The sequence below is a fragment of the Zalophus californianus genome, chromosome 3 (assembly GCF_009762305.2).
Source record: "Zalophus californianus isolate mZalCal1 chromosome 3, mZalCal1.pri.v2, whole genome shotgun sequence".
NCBI lineage: Eukaryota > Metazoa > Chordata > Mammalia > Carnivora > Otariidae > Zalophus > Zalophus californianus.
In genome coordinates this window covers 182,925,477-182,941,458 of record NC_045597.1, presented here as the reverse complement: position 1 = coordinate 182,941,458, position 15,982 = coordinate 182,925,477, and the positions used below count along the sequence as shown (strand labels likewise).

General features: G+C 37.0%; 1 long non-coding RNA gene across 2 annotated transcripts in view; it reads right to left on the bottom strand.

The window, feature by feature from the left end:
* Positions 1-2,726: 2,726 nt before the first annotated feature.
* LOC113919384 overlaps positions 2,727-15,982 on the bottom strand; it is an 83,461-nt gene continuing 70,205 nt past the window's right edge. For both annotated transcript variants that reach the window (XR_003518979.2, XR_003518978.2), the window contains exon 3: positions 2,727-2,839. This is a non-coding gene — a long non-coding RNA (uncharacterized LOC113919384). The remainder of the gene's footprint in view (positions 2,840-15,982) is intronic.

Genomic DNA, 15,982 nt, shown 5'->3' with positions numbered 1-15,982 from the left:
TGAAGTAGTTTATTCTCATTTTATAGATGAGGAAACAGAGGCACAGAGATGTTAAGTCACTCTCCTCTATTCTTGCAGCTATGAAATGGCAGAGCTGGAACTTGAACCCTAGTAGACCACCTCTAGAGTCTGCTTGGTTAAACACTACTGCATGCAATCTCTTTTCTTTGTTAGCTGAACACGTCTAAAAGTACAAAAACCTGTAAACATTGTACAAATACCAATGGTAGATACACAGTCTCTCTTAAAGTCCTGATAGTACAGCAGAAATATTTTACTGGGCAATTTTGATCGCACTAGGTTTGTTATTGCTTTAGATGATTTACCTACTTATAATCTTTAAAGATAGTTTTATAGTATTAAAACTACATACAAGATAAAAATACATGTAAGGGAGAAATTGATGAACTAAGAAAACATAAGGTGCACTAAGGGTTAAGTTAGCTCCCATGTTGCAAGGCTCTGCAGGGCTAGAGCTGGCATAATGTAGGTGAAGCATCCTGAGTGACTCCTTGGTTCTTGGGCTTTATGTGCCTCATTGACCTCACTCCAGCTGTCGTCCTGAGGCCATTCACAAAGATATGGATTATGGACTTGTCTGGACTGGGTTTTATAGCAATAAATACAAAAAGGGAAATGTGATAAATTCTACAACTCACAACATTCATAGGATGAAAAACAAAATTAGTAACTTAGGAGAAACAGAAAAATTGTTGGAACCTGAAATAAGAAGAAATTCTCCGATGGTTTCTCATAGAGAGACATTTGTGTAATATCACACACACACAAAAAAATGTTCTCAACCACATCAGAGTGGTAAAAATGAGGAGTGTCATGGGAAGAGGCCCATGGCATGATAATCTAAACGTAATTCAGTTATAGTGGTGACCTCATATGAGGTTTTAAGGCAAGATTGTTCCATGGTTTAAAATTATCCTTTATTGCATTACTTACTTCTAAGTCCCATCCAGGGGAATAAAGGTCTTAAATTTTATTGACCCAGCTTGTTGATTTTATTTAGCGTGACCAAATATAGTGAATAATCATAATGTGTGTGTGTGTGTGTGTGTGTCTGTGTCTGTGTGTGTGTGTGTGTCTTTGGGGTTGGGGAGAGTCAGGACTCCATCACATTTATCTTCAATTCTAACAATATGAAGCACTTCTGAATGACTTTAAGGGTCTTTAACAATAGTTCAGAATACAGGATTGATAAACACAAAATTATATCTAACAATAAGAGGAAATGTGTAATTACTGGAGATGTAGTGGCAGCAAGAACAATAGGAAGCTAGAGACAGTAGCGAACTAACACTGACTTGGCTTGACTCTTGCAATGCAGGAAGCCCAGAAGGAATTAATTGGATAAGTTCTTCAATCACTTATTTATTTAATGATCAGTCATATTTAGTATCATGACAGATGGTAGAGTTCTGTGGAAATCAAGAGAGTTTTGAATAAGGAAATGTGTGAAAACTCAGTAGCTCCTCCTACAAAAACTTCATTAATATTCAGTAATTAGATTTAACTTGTGGTTGAATGTGTGCATGGTTGGGGCTCGGGCTTGTTAGAGATGGAAGCATTTCTGTAAAGCAGCACCAGATTACACAGTGGTAAAGAAATTTAAGTGCTCACACTGTTGGGTATGGGGCTAGGGTAATATTCTCTTGAAGAAATCTGCTTCCTCCCATTACAATTACACTTTTAATTGGAGTTTATGCACTCCTATGGGATTGAATTACTTCTGTTGTATAATTCAAGAGATAAAGTAAAAAGAAAATTATTTCTTAGACTAATCAGACTTTATATCTTTGGGGCAACGTTACTAGGATTCAGCTTCTGTAATTCTCTATTCTCCATTTTGACCCCTACTCTTGAAGGGCAATGCCGTGGTTTTGGAGAGGAGACATATTTTGGGTGCCCATAAAAAGTGAATATTTTAAATGAGAAAGAGTTAAGTGGGTCACAGGGGCTCCATGACTGTATCTGATACAGCAGGGCTGGTTTTACCCACAGTGTTTCCCTTTCTAAGGGTAGAATGGTCCAGCAGCAATTTGGTTACCCCTCTATTCCTCAGGAAAGGTAAAATATCAAAGAATTTAGACTATATATTACATTTAACATCTCCCGAGCACATAAGGTTTTCTTCTTGTTATTCTCCCTTGACATGTTTGGTTTTTATAGGTGGGAGTGTGAATTGCATAACGGATTTGTTCTATTACCCAAATTTTATTCTTTGGACTGTGAGCTTTGCATGGGGGTGGGATGCTTTACCATAGAAACCCTTAGCATAACAAAATTCTGAGTTGTGGATCACATTGTGTTTTTTGGAAACATCTGACTCGTTTATTTCGGTTGATTTCAAATCTCTTCTTAGATTCAACTGAAGTGCTAACCCTTCCACATATTCTTTCTTAATTCCTTTTCCCTATAGCAAATCTTTTAATCTTTCATCCTTACAGTGTTTTTTTTTTGCTTTCTTCCCTGCATTGTAAGTAACAGTGTCAGGGTCTTGTGTCCTTATTATACTGTGTTCCACTTGAAGGCAAGATGGACATTTGATTCAACACTGGATTCTTAAAAAACCTAGCTGTGTCTCCTAGAGTTGGTGTTCAATGTACATTATTGAATGAATACACAAAAGGTGCTAACTGGCCGATGCAAAGACAATGAGTGAGAAAAAGGTAGTCAGCTTTTAATGGGTTTTGAGAATCTTTTGGAAAAAAGGATTTATTCCATACATGGGATATAGCTGAAACTACTGAAAAATGCCATAAGTGACCCAAATGTCAGTTATACCTTCTTCTTCCTCTTGAAATTACCTGTTCATGTTCTCCACATTCTAGTAAGAGAAAATCAAGTGTTAGTGTAGAATCGATTGAAGATGTGCTTTAAAAAGCACAGAATTGGGTTATAGCATAAACAATTTAAAACTTAGAAAAAGTTCATGCATTGGTCTTTCCTTGTTTTCTTCTCCCAAGTTCCTCTTGTCCCTTTACATCTTTCCTTTCACACAGCATCCAGCTTTTCCTAAAATACAATCTCCTTCTCTCAAATATTTCTCAAGGTCTCCAAATCCCTTGCCCCTCTATTAAATGTAGAAATTTGCTTCTCTTGGCTTATTACAGTGTTCAGCAAAATGCCCTCTGGTTAGCATCATCTAACCTCCTTAAACGGTATTGGGGGATTATATTCATTCAATAGTTCAAAATAACCTTTATTAAAATGATTAAATGTTATTAATAATTAATGCTTTAACAAAAATTAACATTATCTGATAGTATGCCTGTCCTAGATGTGGCAGATAGGAGAATTCTGTAATATACACAGGATTATAGTCATTTTTTTTGTTTGAAGAAGATTAAAATAAATGAGCCCAAGGAAAATGCAAGTTATAACCCATCTCAGGAATCTTTCAATTTTGTGGGCCTAAGTGGAAATGAGCAGGGAGTCCCTAATTCTTTGTGAACACCATTTCTGTTAATGAAATACACCTTTACATGTTTGCTGATGGTCAATGGGAATAAATTACTTGGATATTGCTCAACAAGAATAAAGAACATGTGAACTCCATGAAGCCATTTTAAGAAAGATTGCCTGAAGCAAAATTTGGAAGAAGGTTTTACTGTTGTTTGCAGTACCCCCAAGCTCTTTTCTTTCCATACTTTTATCATAAGATGCCCCTGCCTCTATTCTTTTTTCTGCAATGTATTTGATGACTCTGAAAGATAATCTAATTGGTATTAATTTGCATAATGCTTCATTATTTTGCTTATTCATATATCAAATATAATGATTTCCTAGATATTATTATTTTTATCATTATTATTTTTATTAGTTTCAGAGGTAGAATTTAGTGATTCATCAGTTGCATATAACACCTAGTGCTCATTACATCAAGTGCCCTCCTTAATGCCCATCACCCAATTACCCCTTCCTCCCACCCACCTCTCCTCTAGCAACCCTCAGTTTTTTCCCTAGAGTTCAGCATCTCTTACGGTTTGCCTCCCTCTCAATTTTTTTTGCAAATGGCATGGCAAATGGCAAGATTTCATTCTTTTTGATGGTTGAGTAATATTACTCCATATATATTATATATACCACATTGTCTTTATCCATTCATCTGTCGATGGACATCTGGGCTCTTTCCATATTTTGGCTATTGTGGACATTGTTGCTATAAACATTGGGGTGCATATGCCCCTTTGAATCACTATGTTTGTATCCTTTGGATAATTACTTAGTAGTGCAATTGCTGGATCATAAGGTAGCTCTATTTTTAACTTTTTGAGGATCATTATTATTTTTAAAGAGCACAGTTAAGTTCACCATTTTTCAGATGCTTTGTCTTGCTGCAGATATTCTACTGCAATAGATGGTTTCCAATAGATGACTTGCCTTCTCACAAGAAGCTGTAAATGAACCACCCTATGGCTCTTTGTACCTTTTCCTTCCAACTCTGCTTGCCTTAATTCTACTTCTCTACTGTGATCTTTTGAGACCATCAAGATTGAATTTATTTAACATTAACCTGGAAGAATGGAAAAAAATCTCGGTTGGATTTGGTCAGGAAACTGACAGCAGGGGTGTAATAGAGGTTGGCCCATGAGGTTACATGCCTTTATCAGAATGAAAAGGAGCCGAAGGGTTAAAGCAAGAGTAGCCCACTGTTGGTTAAATGTGTCTACTCTTCTAGTTACCAAGGGGATCTCCTTGACCACATTTTAAGAAATAGTCCGGTAGGTTGATAGTCACAGAGTGATTAAAAGGGAGCAAGGTGGCTAAGAGTAGATGACCAGAAGGTAGGCAGGCTTTTAGAAGTATCCTCCCATCTCTACAGGTGCCTCTGTGTAAGAACCACCTGATGCTGAGCAATCACAACTGGAGTGACTCATCCAATGCTTGAAGTAAAATGGCAGAGCCACCAAAAACAAAACAAAACAAACAACAACAACAAAAAACACACACAGAAGCTACAAACCCGTGGTTACTTTTCTGAATTCCCTGTCCTTTCTATGGAATCCCCCATGAATGCCTTTGGTCAGTCCTACTACTGTTCCATCTTATAAATTTAATTTTAAGGCAAACAAATTTCCCTTAAAGGACATAGAGTTAAACACGCTTTATTTTTTATAAGAACATCACTGTTAAAGACATATTTAAACAAACTATAACAAGTATGAAGTCTTTTCCCACACTGCCTTATGGATAACCATAATTAAAGTCATCTTCAAATATGAAGGACAAACGCTTCTCTATTTTAAGAAATAAGTATTTGGGAGTAATTTACACTCCAATTATCTCAACCTGAATGTCAGTTGCATTTAGTCTGCATTGCTGAAAAGGTGAAAAAAGCCAGCTGCTAAACCACTATGATCATTTTTTTAGAAATATTTCTTTTATTAGGTCAATTGAAGAAATTGAAACATCTTCGTTTTCATTCATTCTTTTTTTTTTTTTTTTGAGGAGCAGAAGGGGAAGGCATTACAGAGACAGGATGGCTGATGAATAAGGAGGAAATGCCTATGTCCAGTGTAATAGTCATTGAGGTATCTTCAGTGTGTTATGAAGTTAGGTAGTAAGTAGGTCAGTGAACATTTTGAACTATAATATGATGATGCCAAATGTATCTCTATGGTTCAATTTTAAGAAAATCTTCATTCTTATACATATAGTAGTATTTATTTGTGTAACTTAAAATGTTTTCTTACATTTTAATTTATTTTACAAAACTAGTACTTGGAAAAATATAAGCTCTAAACTTTCTTTTACTTTCTTTACTTTTTACTTTCTTTACTTTTACTTTTACTTTACTTTACTAAACTTTCTTGGTTAAATGTGTCTACTCTTCTAGTTACCAAGGGGATCTCCTTGACCACATTTTAAGAAATAGTCCGGTAGGTTGATAGTCACAGAGTGATTAAAAGGGAGCAAGGTAGCTAAGAGTAGATGACCAGAAGGTAGGCAGGCTTTTAGAAGTATCCTCCCATCTCTACAGGTGCCTCTGTGTAAGAACCACCTGATGCTGAGCAATCACAACTGGAGTGACTCATCCAATGCTTGAAGTAAAATGGCAGAGCCACCAAAAACAAAACAAAACAAACAAAAAAACACACACAGAAGCTACAAACCCGTGGTTACTTTTCTGAATTCCCTGTCCTTTCTATGGAATCCCCCATGAATGCCTTTAGTCAGTCCTACTACTGTTCCATCTTATAAATTTAATTTAAGGCAAACAAATTTCCCTTAAAGGACATAGAGTTAAACATGGGATAATAACACGGGAGAAGGAGAATTTACTGTTATAGTAATTGATGGATATCATTAATCTCAACTGAGTGCTCAATGGACAAATGCAGTTCATTGAAACTGCACGAGAAGCACAAATTTCTGCATTTTATGTATAAAATCTAATTTACTATTTTACCTGGAAACACATTGCAGAAAGCATGCTTTTTGTATCATAGGGCTTTCCCTTTGTAGGCACTGAACAGTTCCTCCACTAATAAAGATCTCCTTGCATCCCAAAACCTCGCCCTTTGTGAGAACATTGCTTTCAGCGCACACATGGCAGTGCTGGAGGAGTGAGCTGAACTGGATCCTTAGGGCTGAGTGGTGGGACAGAAAGAGCTATCTAAAAGAAAGCCCTGAGACCTAATGCAGGAATCTCAAACCATGAGGTGGAACAGAGGAGAGACTGCAACTGTCAGCAGGTTGTTAACTGGCTTCATCATCATGGATTCATAAAATCCCAAAGCCTTCTTTGATTTACATTAAACAAGCAATAAATAAAATAAGCAATAAATAAAAATCTCCTTTAACAATCTGTCTTCCTTGCCAAAAATATAAATATATTTTAAATAAGGTATTTAAGAAATGGATACCAATTGCATATGTAAATAACTATGCATATATATTCGAGATTGGGCTATAATGCAAACAAAAATCAGTTGGATTGTGGCATTTTCCCTCAATGTTCTTTAAAGTTTTTGGATATGTTTAATAAGTACAAATTTTAATTTCTAAAAGCATAAGAAATACATGCTGTTTCTTAGTTGCCTTTTACATTATAACTCTACAGAAATATCTGTTTCAATAACCATAGACGTATGACATTTCAAACTGCTACGTATTATCCCCCGTATCATTATATAGTACCATAATTAATTAACCAAATCACTATTAATGGATATTTACAGTGTTTCTCATGATGTACTCAACAACTTGTTACTATACATCTTTGAATATTATTTGTCTGCATATTTATTTTAAGGATAGATTCCTACAAGTGAAATTTCCGTGTCACTGTGGATAGGTGAAAATTTTAATTTAGTTTTCTAAAGTGCTCTCCAGAAATAGCAAATTTACACTTGTAACAACAATGCATGAAAGTGACTTCCCACATGCATACTGATATCATGTGATATGATTCTTTTACATTTTTGCAAATCTGAATTTTACTTTGATTTGATTTGCTTATTTTACTTTTTATTATCAGTGAGTATAAACATCTTTTCAGAAATATGTTGGCCATTTAGTGCATTATCTTTTCATCTTTCTGTGCTATTTTTATATTGTGGTTTCTAGGGTTTTTTTCCCCTGATATGTAAGAATAATTTGTGTAGTAGAGATATTAACACTGTGTCACAAGTTGCCAGTGCTTTTCTTGCGTGTCATTTGATTTTTGACTTGGTGGGGTTTTTTTGTTTGTTTATTTTGGAAGGAGTTTGTTGTGTGATAAAAGTTTTAACTGTAAGGTAATCAGTCTTCTCCATGATGACTTTTGAAATTAGTGTCATGTTAAAAAACGGTGAAATAACAATTTGGTCTTGGTTCATACTTATATTGTATTAAGAATATATGTTTATATTTTTGGAGTATATTAGCAGTGTATGGGGAGGGGAAAATATGTGAGAAATTAAACTGCCATCTTGGAAAATTGAAAAGATCTTTTTATTTATTTTTAATTTTTTTAAAGATTTATTTATTTATTTTAGAGAAGAGAGTGTGTTTGTGCAAGCAGGGGGAGGGTGGAGGGAGAGAAATTCAAACAGCCTGCCCTTTGAGCAGTGAGCCCAACGTGGGGCTTATTCTCATGACCCTGAGATCATGACCTGAACTGAAACCAAGAGTCGGAGGCTCAACCAACTGAGCCACCCAGGCACCCTGGTATCTTTTTATTTTTAATTAAAATAAGATTATAAAATTTAAACAGTTTATGGAGAGTCCCTTATCCTCTTTATTTATTGTTTAAAGAGGAACAAAAAGTACTTTGAATTCCCATTTTGCATCAATGTATATTAAAAGAAAATAAATCAGTGATTATATGAATGTAAGTGTTTTTTTTCCCTCAATATTTTTTTCATCAGAAGACTGAATTCAGTTATGTTTCCATTATTGGAAAAGTAAGTAGTTTTTAAAAGAGACTAAAATAGTCAATTAAATGGGTAGGTTTTGTATTTAGTTCGCTTTGTTAGGATAAATAGAATTATATGTTATGGCTGGCAAATGAAGGATTAGGCAGATGTTATATAAATTCACATTAGTACTTACATTACTGTGTAATGTAATGAATCAAATTGGCACATTCAATATTTATTAGTGACTTTACAGTGGATTCTTCAGTCTTTGTTGAAAGGCATGATCTAAGTGGTACAACTTAATAAATAGTCTGCACCTAGAATTAATGATGTTTCTTTATCCTTATATTTCATGGGGAAGAGGGGGAGATGACCAGGAATCTCTAAAAATTATCTATTTCTTAGTCCCTGCCCCAAAAGTATGCTTTCTAATGAGAGGTTAAGAATGTATAGAATCCTTAGGGAGTGGGCCAAAGAAAGTGGAAAAACAGTGAGAAATTGTGGCCTGGGCTGAACATTCCACCTATGTATGCTCTCCCTGATCCCTGAGTCCTCCTGGGTCTCTAAGTGATCACCTTTGATAGTGGCATGCCAGCAGACCAAACAGAGGCTGCTGTCGACTTGGCTCCTTGGAACGTTCATTGACCAACAAACTGAATATGCAATGGGCAATCTTTAAATTCTACTCCAAATAATTATATTTACACAGTAGAGATAGAGTACTCATGACAAGATGGAGGGGAGGTACCGAAGGGCCCTGAATTAGCCACTTTGATCTGTGCAAGTGATGGATATATTCCCCACTGCAGGGTAGAACCACGCAGGTTGAGGAGCTTTATCTTCTATTTCAAAACTCTATGGACAAATCTATCAGGATATTTGACAGGTAAATTAAGCAGAGTTCTAGCTTCCAAGAAGCCCAACTCATATTCCTACCTGGCAGCAACAAATCACAGTCCTTTCCACCCACTGGGCTCCCTGTTTAAGAGCTTAACTGGCTTTAAAGCCAGCCTGAGAATTTATGCCTCTAAGTCTTCTTTACCATCCGAGCCAGGTCATTGAGAGCCACCCACAGCTGTTTCTCCTGGATGTGGCTGTTCCCGGAACAGGTAGGCTTTTCTTCTTGCACAACCCACCCAAAGGGCATTTCATTCATTCGCTGTGCTTGGGGAAAGCTGTGGCAGTTGCAAGACACATGACACTGAAATAAGTGAATTCCATTGGGAGCAGAGACACCCAATGTCTTCCACTTAATTTCACTATAATTGGAGAAGAAAACACCCCCAGCGAAGAGGAGGAGGAAGGGGAGAGAAGGGGGAAGGGGGAGGAGAAGGAGGGCTACAGAGGTCAATTTTCTGAAGAGAGGGGCGCCTGGGTGGCTCAACTGGTTAAGCGTCTGTCTTCGACTCAGGTCTTGATCCTGGGGGTCCTGGGATCGAGCTCCACATTGGGCTCCCTGATCAGTGGGGTGTCTGCTTCTCCCTCTGCCCCTCACCCCACTCTCGTGCTCTTTCTCACTCTTTCTCTCAAATAAATAAATAAAATCTTTAAAAAAAATTCCTGAAGGGAGACACTCTGTAGGGAACAGGAAGGCAGTAATAAGCAAACTCTATGTCAGATATTTATTAAACATATAGTGTATCTGAGTACCTGAGACACGATGGTGAATGGTGAATAATACACCTGAGGCCTTATCCACAAGGAATAATAAAATCCCCAAGCCTTATATATATATATATATATATATATATATATATATGTCTTGAAAGAGCTAATATCTAACTAGATGGCTAAGGGCAACGTAAAGAAATACCTGGTCACGGTAAAGAAAAACACCCTAAAGAAATAACCTCTGCCTTTTTCATCATGTGGCTACAGTCTTTCTTCCTTTCCATGAGCCTAGCTCTGAACTAAATATCTTAGTCTAATTTAAGCCTGTAAAACCCTATCAGTTATTTATTATCAGTGTGACTTCACAGGAGAGGAGACTGATGCTCAGTATGTTTCTTTCATCCATTCCTTTCTTTTCTTCAACCTATGTTGTCAGCTATGTGCCAAACACTGTTCTGGGGTCTGGGGGACTCCAAGGTCTCTCAGGCACTAAGCTATCCCTTCCCCTGGTAAGTATGCCCCATTCCATGGTGGAGGGGTAGGTCTAGGCTGGGCCATAATTAGGGGCTCTTGAAACAGGTTAACAGAATGGGAATCATCATTAAACTGAAGGCGGTTTCTATCGCGCCAAATTCAAATGTGGTTTTTTGATTCCCATTTGAGAAATGGGACTTCCGTTGGATTCCTTTGGGCCCTCGCTTTGTGTCTGAGTCCTCTGAGGAAACTGACATGTTGTCTTGATAAGCCACCTGGTGATCTGGTGGTGTTTAAATTGAGGTGCTTTCTGGTTCTTGCCAATCCTCCCAAAGACTGGATTCCTGTACTCACTCCCCAGCTCCATATTAGGAGGTCATCACCACCTCCCACCCCCCTCTGATGGTCTACTCATAGCTCAGAGTCATGTGTATGATCTACTGAGATGCCAGATATACAGAAACCTAGGGGTCATCCTTGACCCCTCCCTCTCCTTCACCCCATAGGCAATCCACCAAAATTCCCTGTTTAGTCCACTATAAAAATAGCCCTGTCCACCTCCCAGCCAAAGTTACTATCATCTCTTTCTGGGCTCCTGAGGAGAAAGACCTATTTTGATCTTCCTGAAGCCAGAGGGACCTAGGCCGTTCTGATAGCTCTCTTCTTTCTGGCCACGCTGCCATGCTCAAAATTTTTTTTTATATCTCTATGTTCTTCTTAGGTAAAGACAAAACTCCACAACTTTTTTCCCCTTTAGGCTACTTTTTTGTTGTTGTTATTTTATTTTAGCAATAGACTTTTGGAATATTTTTAAATTTATATAAAGAAGTTGCAAAGGAAGTACAGAGAATTCCCATACCTTCACCCAGTTTCCCTTAAGGGTAACAGTTTACTGTGGTGTATTTGTCAAAATTAACAAATTAACATTGATGCATTACTGTTAACTAAACTTCAGGCTTTATTAGGGTTTTATCTGTTTTTGCCCTAATGTCCTTTTTCTATTTTAACATCCAATGCAGGAAATATACTGCAGTTAGCCTAATTTGGTTTTTAACAAAGAGAACTATAGAATTTAATGTCTGATCTAGGATATTTTTGAGGAAGGAGACACCATGAGAAGCAGGTGTAACATGATATTGTCCCAGATCACCCTATCTAGAATGGCCAGAAGGTAATGCTCCTCCTGCCTTTAAACTCATCTCACACTCTCAAGGCCTCCATGTTCAAGAAATGCCAGCCTTCTTTCGCTCCTGCTACTCATTTTTCCTTCCTTATATGCTCTTCCCACACATCTTCAGCTAGTCATGAGCCATAAACCTTCCCTGACCTCCTGCACTAGGTCAAATCTCCATCCTCACATTTCCATAGCACCATATGCTTTCATTTCTAGCTTGTCAATTGCAATTCTACTGATTTTTTGTGAGATTATTTGATTGCCTTCTATTGTCTCCTCCATGCCAAGAATACAGAGTGGGTATTGAGAACTCTTTGTTGAATAATTGAACGAAGAAAACTTTTTGACATTCTAGTGCCATTCAACACGTGTCATATTTTCCTAGTAGCACGCTCCTTCTTCTTGGCAGGCATCCCTCCCCCTGGGGTCCTTTGTTAAGCCTTTGATTCACTACTGGGCATGTCTAGTTTTCATGCTTTGTCCATAGTAGGTACTGGATACATAGTTGTTCAGTGAATGAATGTCTATTTTCATATAGTTGTCTTTGCACCCTGTATGAGTCAGGACTCTTTCAGCTGTAAGCAACAAATCCCTATATGTCTGTCAAAAATGATAAGGAAGAGGGAAGTGTATATATATATATCTATATATATATATATATATAGATATATATATATAGGAAGTGTATGGGCTGGCTAGTTTCCATTCTGACCTTGATTCAGGTACTTAGCTGAGGCCACCAGGATGCTCTCTCTCCATTTCTCTCTACTCTGTTTGCCTTTGTGTTGACTCCATTCTGAGATTGGTTTTTGCCACATGGTGAAAATGACCAGTGGCTGCTTCAGAATTACAAGGTCCTTAAGAGTCAAAACTCAGAAGATGAAAAACTTTCATCCTATGAATATTAATCTCCATTCCCCACAGAAGATTCTGATTTGGCCTTACTTGGCTAGCAAGCCCACCCATGAATCAACCTCTATGGCTGGGGACATGACTTATTCTAAGTGGCCACTGGGAATGACACACTCACTTCTCTGGAGGGGAAGCCAGGCCAAGTAATTCACTCTTCTGCTGGATGGGAATGGGAAGATGAAGAAGAGCTGTTATCTGTCATCCTTGGCTTCCAGAAGTCTCACAATAAGAAATATATTTTTAATCCTCTATGTTACTTATTTTTACTAATTTTGAAAAAGTTTTAATAATGGTGATTTTTTAAAGAAAAAAGGAATGAAAGATAATGTTCATTTATATGAAGTAAACTAGTGTTTTTCTGTGTAAAGTACTGATAAACATCTGTACTGACAAACATTATAGAAAGAAATAATTGAGGTAGTGTACATTAATGGTTTGAAAAATCCCATCCAGGTCAGTTTTCCCTGGCTACCTTTCAAGCTATCGACCTTGAATTTATGCATTACTGGTGTTTGGACTCAGTGTCCCGTATTTTATCTGGTATTTTTCTGGCAGTAGAAAAAAAAATTACAATGCTCCTGTTTCTAGTACCCCATTGGGAATCCATTTATTTTCAGAATTTCATTTAAAAGGCAAGTTTGAAAAGAATAATCTCCTAGGTGAGATAGGTTTCTGTTTCCTAGAGTAATCATACAATTGCCTATTATGATTAATTTAATATTCTGGTTAACTTGGATTTACCTATGATACCATTTATAGATTCTCATTCATTCTCTTTATAAAAATAAGGACTCAAATGACCTACTCTTTCATATGTGATCAGGAGGCACTTTAGACACATGTATGTCCTTTAATTTGAGCATCACAGGCAGGTCTCTGTGAGAGCATTTTGGACTTTCTGATTGTTTTGATCAGGAGTTGGCAGTATTTTCTATAAAGGGCGAGATGGTAAATATTTTAGGCTTTGCAGATCGTATGATCATTATCTTACCTACTCAAGAGGGCCAAACAACTGCCATAGACAATAAGTAAATACATGAAAGTGGCTGTGTTCTAATGAAATTCAGTTTGCAAAAACAGGAAGCAGATGTGTTGGCCCATGGGCCACAGTTTGCAGAACACTGTTTTAGATTCAGCATGAACAAAACGTATGGTTGGTATTTTGTGGTCATGGTCAAATGTTGTGTAATTGTTTGCTGTTTCCCTTGATAGCATGGTTTAAGTAGAAAGCCCTGGAGGATAAATGAGCTCAAGGGGTCCTGGGTGTGTATGTTGACTTCAGCCCAATGTCTTAATCCCTTCAAGACTTGATTTTCTAACTTATAAAATGGAGCTAGCAATAACTATTTGACCAATATTCAAATTGATAATCAGATAAGGGGATGTTCAGGAAAGGGAGTGGAAATGTAAACGTTTCTTGCTACTCTAAGGTATTATCATTTTAACTTTGCGACATGGCACTTGTCAAAATATTTGAAGAAAAGGGAAGCATATGCATGAAAAAATAATATGTGTATCAGTTAGGGACCCTGTAGAAACAGTTGGACACTTACATTTAGATGACTTTTGTAGGGTTTTATGAAGGGACTATTTAGAAAGATATGGGCCAAATATGAAGGGACTTACAATGGATAGTGCAGTATTCTGGAATGAGTTACCTCAGAGCTTTGCTGGCCTAAGATCCAGAAGGAGGGAAGAATGACAGGGCTTCCATGAGAGTAGTCATGTCCTCTGGTAGAGCAACACAACTCAGTAGACCCTGGGGAGTGAAAATCCTGCCCTCATCCTCCTTCCCTTTCATCTCCTTTGAATACCTCCAAATGGTAGAACCCAACCAGAAGCTAATACACGGGGGTCAGAAAGTCAGGGCAGGGCAGGATGATAGTTAAGAGAGGGTATGAAGGCACGAATAGAAGCAATCCAAGATGACATGTATATCTTCTTGGCAAGCCTACATACAGCTTATTGATAACATTTGGTGTGCTGCATTTCTCCCCTCTTTCCTTGCTTGCATGTTTACTTGTCGTATAGCATTATTACCTACTAAACCCCATTTTTAAAATGATATGGATTAAAGAGAAGACTTACTTGTACAAGGTTAGAATACCTGAAACTAAATAAATTGGTGAAATTTTAAAAAATAGCCTACAGGTAAAATAAAATTTTGGCGAAAAAAGGAAATTGGATGAAAGGTTCCCTACTATTTGTCCTTGTCTTCTCATATTACTCTACTACTATTACTACATCACTATATATAATTATATTCTATATTGTAGTGAATGGGAAAATCTGGTAAAAGTTATAATGGATTTTTGTAAATAAATGGTTGGGTTAATGAGAAAACTCCTCCCCTCCTTTAGTTACTAATAAAAAATTATCAGTTAAAAATTTGATCAGTTTATGTGTTTATATCATTTTATCATATTTATCAAATTAACCCAAACTCAAGTAACTATGATTTTCAATTTGCTTTTAGAAATAAACTCAAATTTTAAGAGAAAAGATGTAGTTTTATTTTTTTAAATTTTTATTTTTTGTGTTCCAATAAAACTATTTTGGACACTATTTGAATTTCATATAATTTTCACATGTCACAAAACATTGCTTTTATTTTTTAAATTTTTTCAAACATTTAAAAAAGGGGTGTTTCTAAAAAGCCCATATTAAAAATTGGTTCTGGAAACCCTGACAATTTCCATGGCCCAGGATGAGCCTCTGCTCATCTCTGTCTGTTATGCCTTAAAGTCTATGCCAGAATCCAGCATTGGGTAGGAGGCAGGACCTGTCACTTTGGAGATTCCTTCAAACCCAGAGAAAGCAGGAAGCCCAGACTGAGGACTGGAAACAGTGATGCTGGGCATTATAGGGTCCCACAAATAATCATGATTAAGTATATGAAACCAAGGGAGTAAAGAGGGCTACTGCATTTCCACGAAAAGGGACAGAAACAAAAGTAGCTTCCTGGTCAACTCTTAATCTTCAGAACATTCAAATAACCCAGATTCCACATTCCCAGAACATTTTGATTACAATCCCTTGCACATATGCCTTCCCATTCTTCTTAGCTTGTTAGAGTGAGCTCCAGTACTACCACTTTAGAAAGTACTTCTCTGACCATTCTAATATAAGCAAGGTTGTTATACACATACAGGTCTAAGTATATAGTATAGGTTGATCTCTAGAGGTCTGGTTTTAAATAGTAATTATTCTTAGTTATTTGCTTACTTGTTTTTTCTTTTGTTTTTTGTCTGTCTCCCCTACCTGACTGTAAATCTGTGGCTTGTTCCCCATCGTATCTCTTAAACTTGGCTCAGTGCATGACAGAGTGGACCCTCAATAGATACGCTCTTGAACAAATGGATATTTTATCCACAGGTACAGGGCCAGTCAGCATGGCAGTCTATTGAACACATGTGAGGGTAGAGCAATTATTAGACTTGTCTGAATGTCTGTC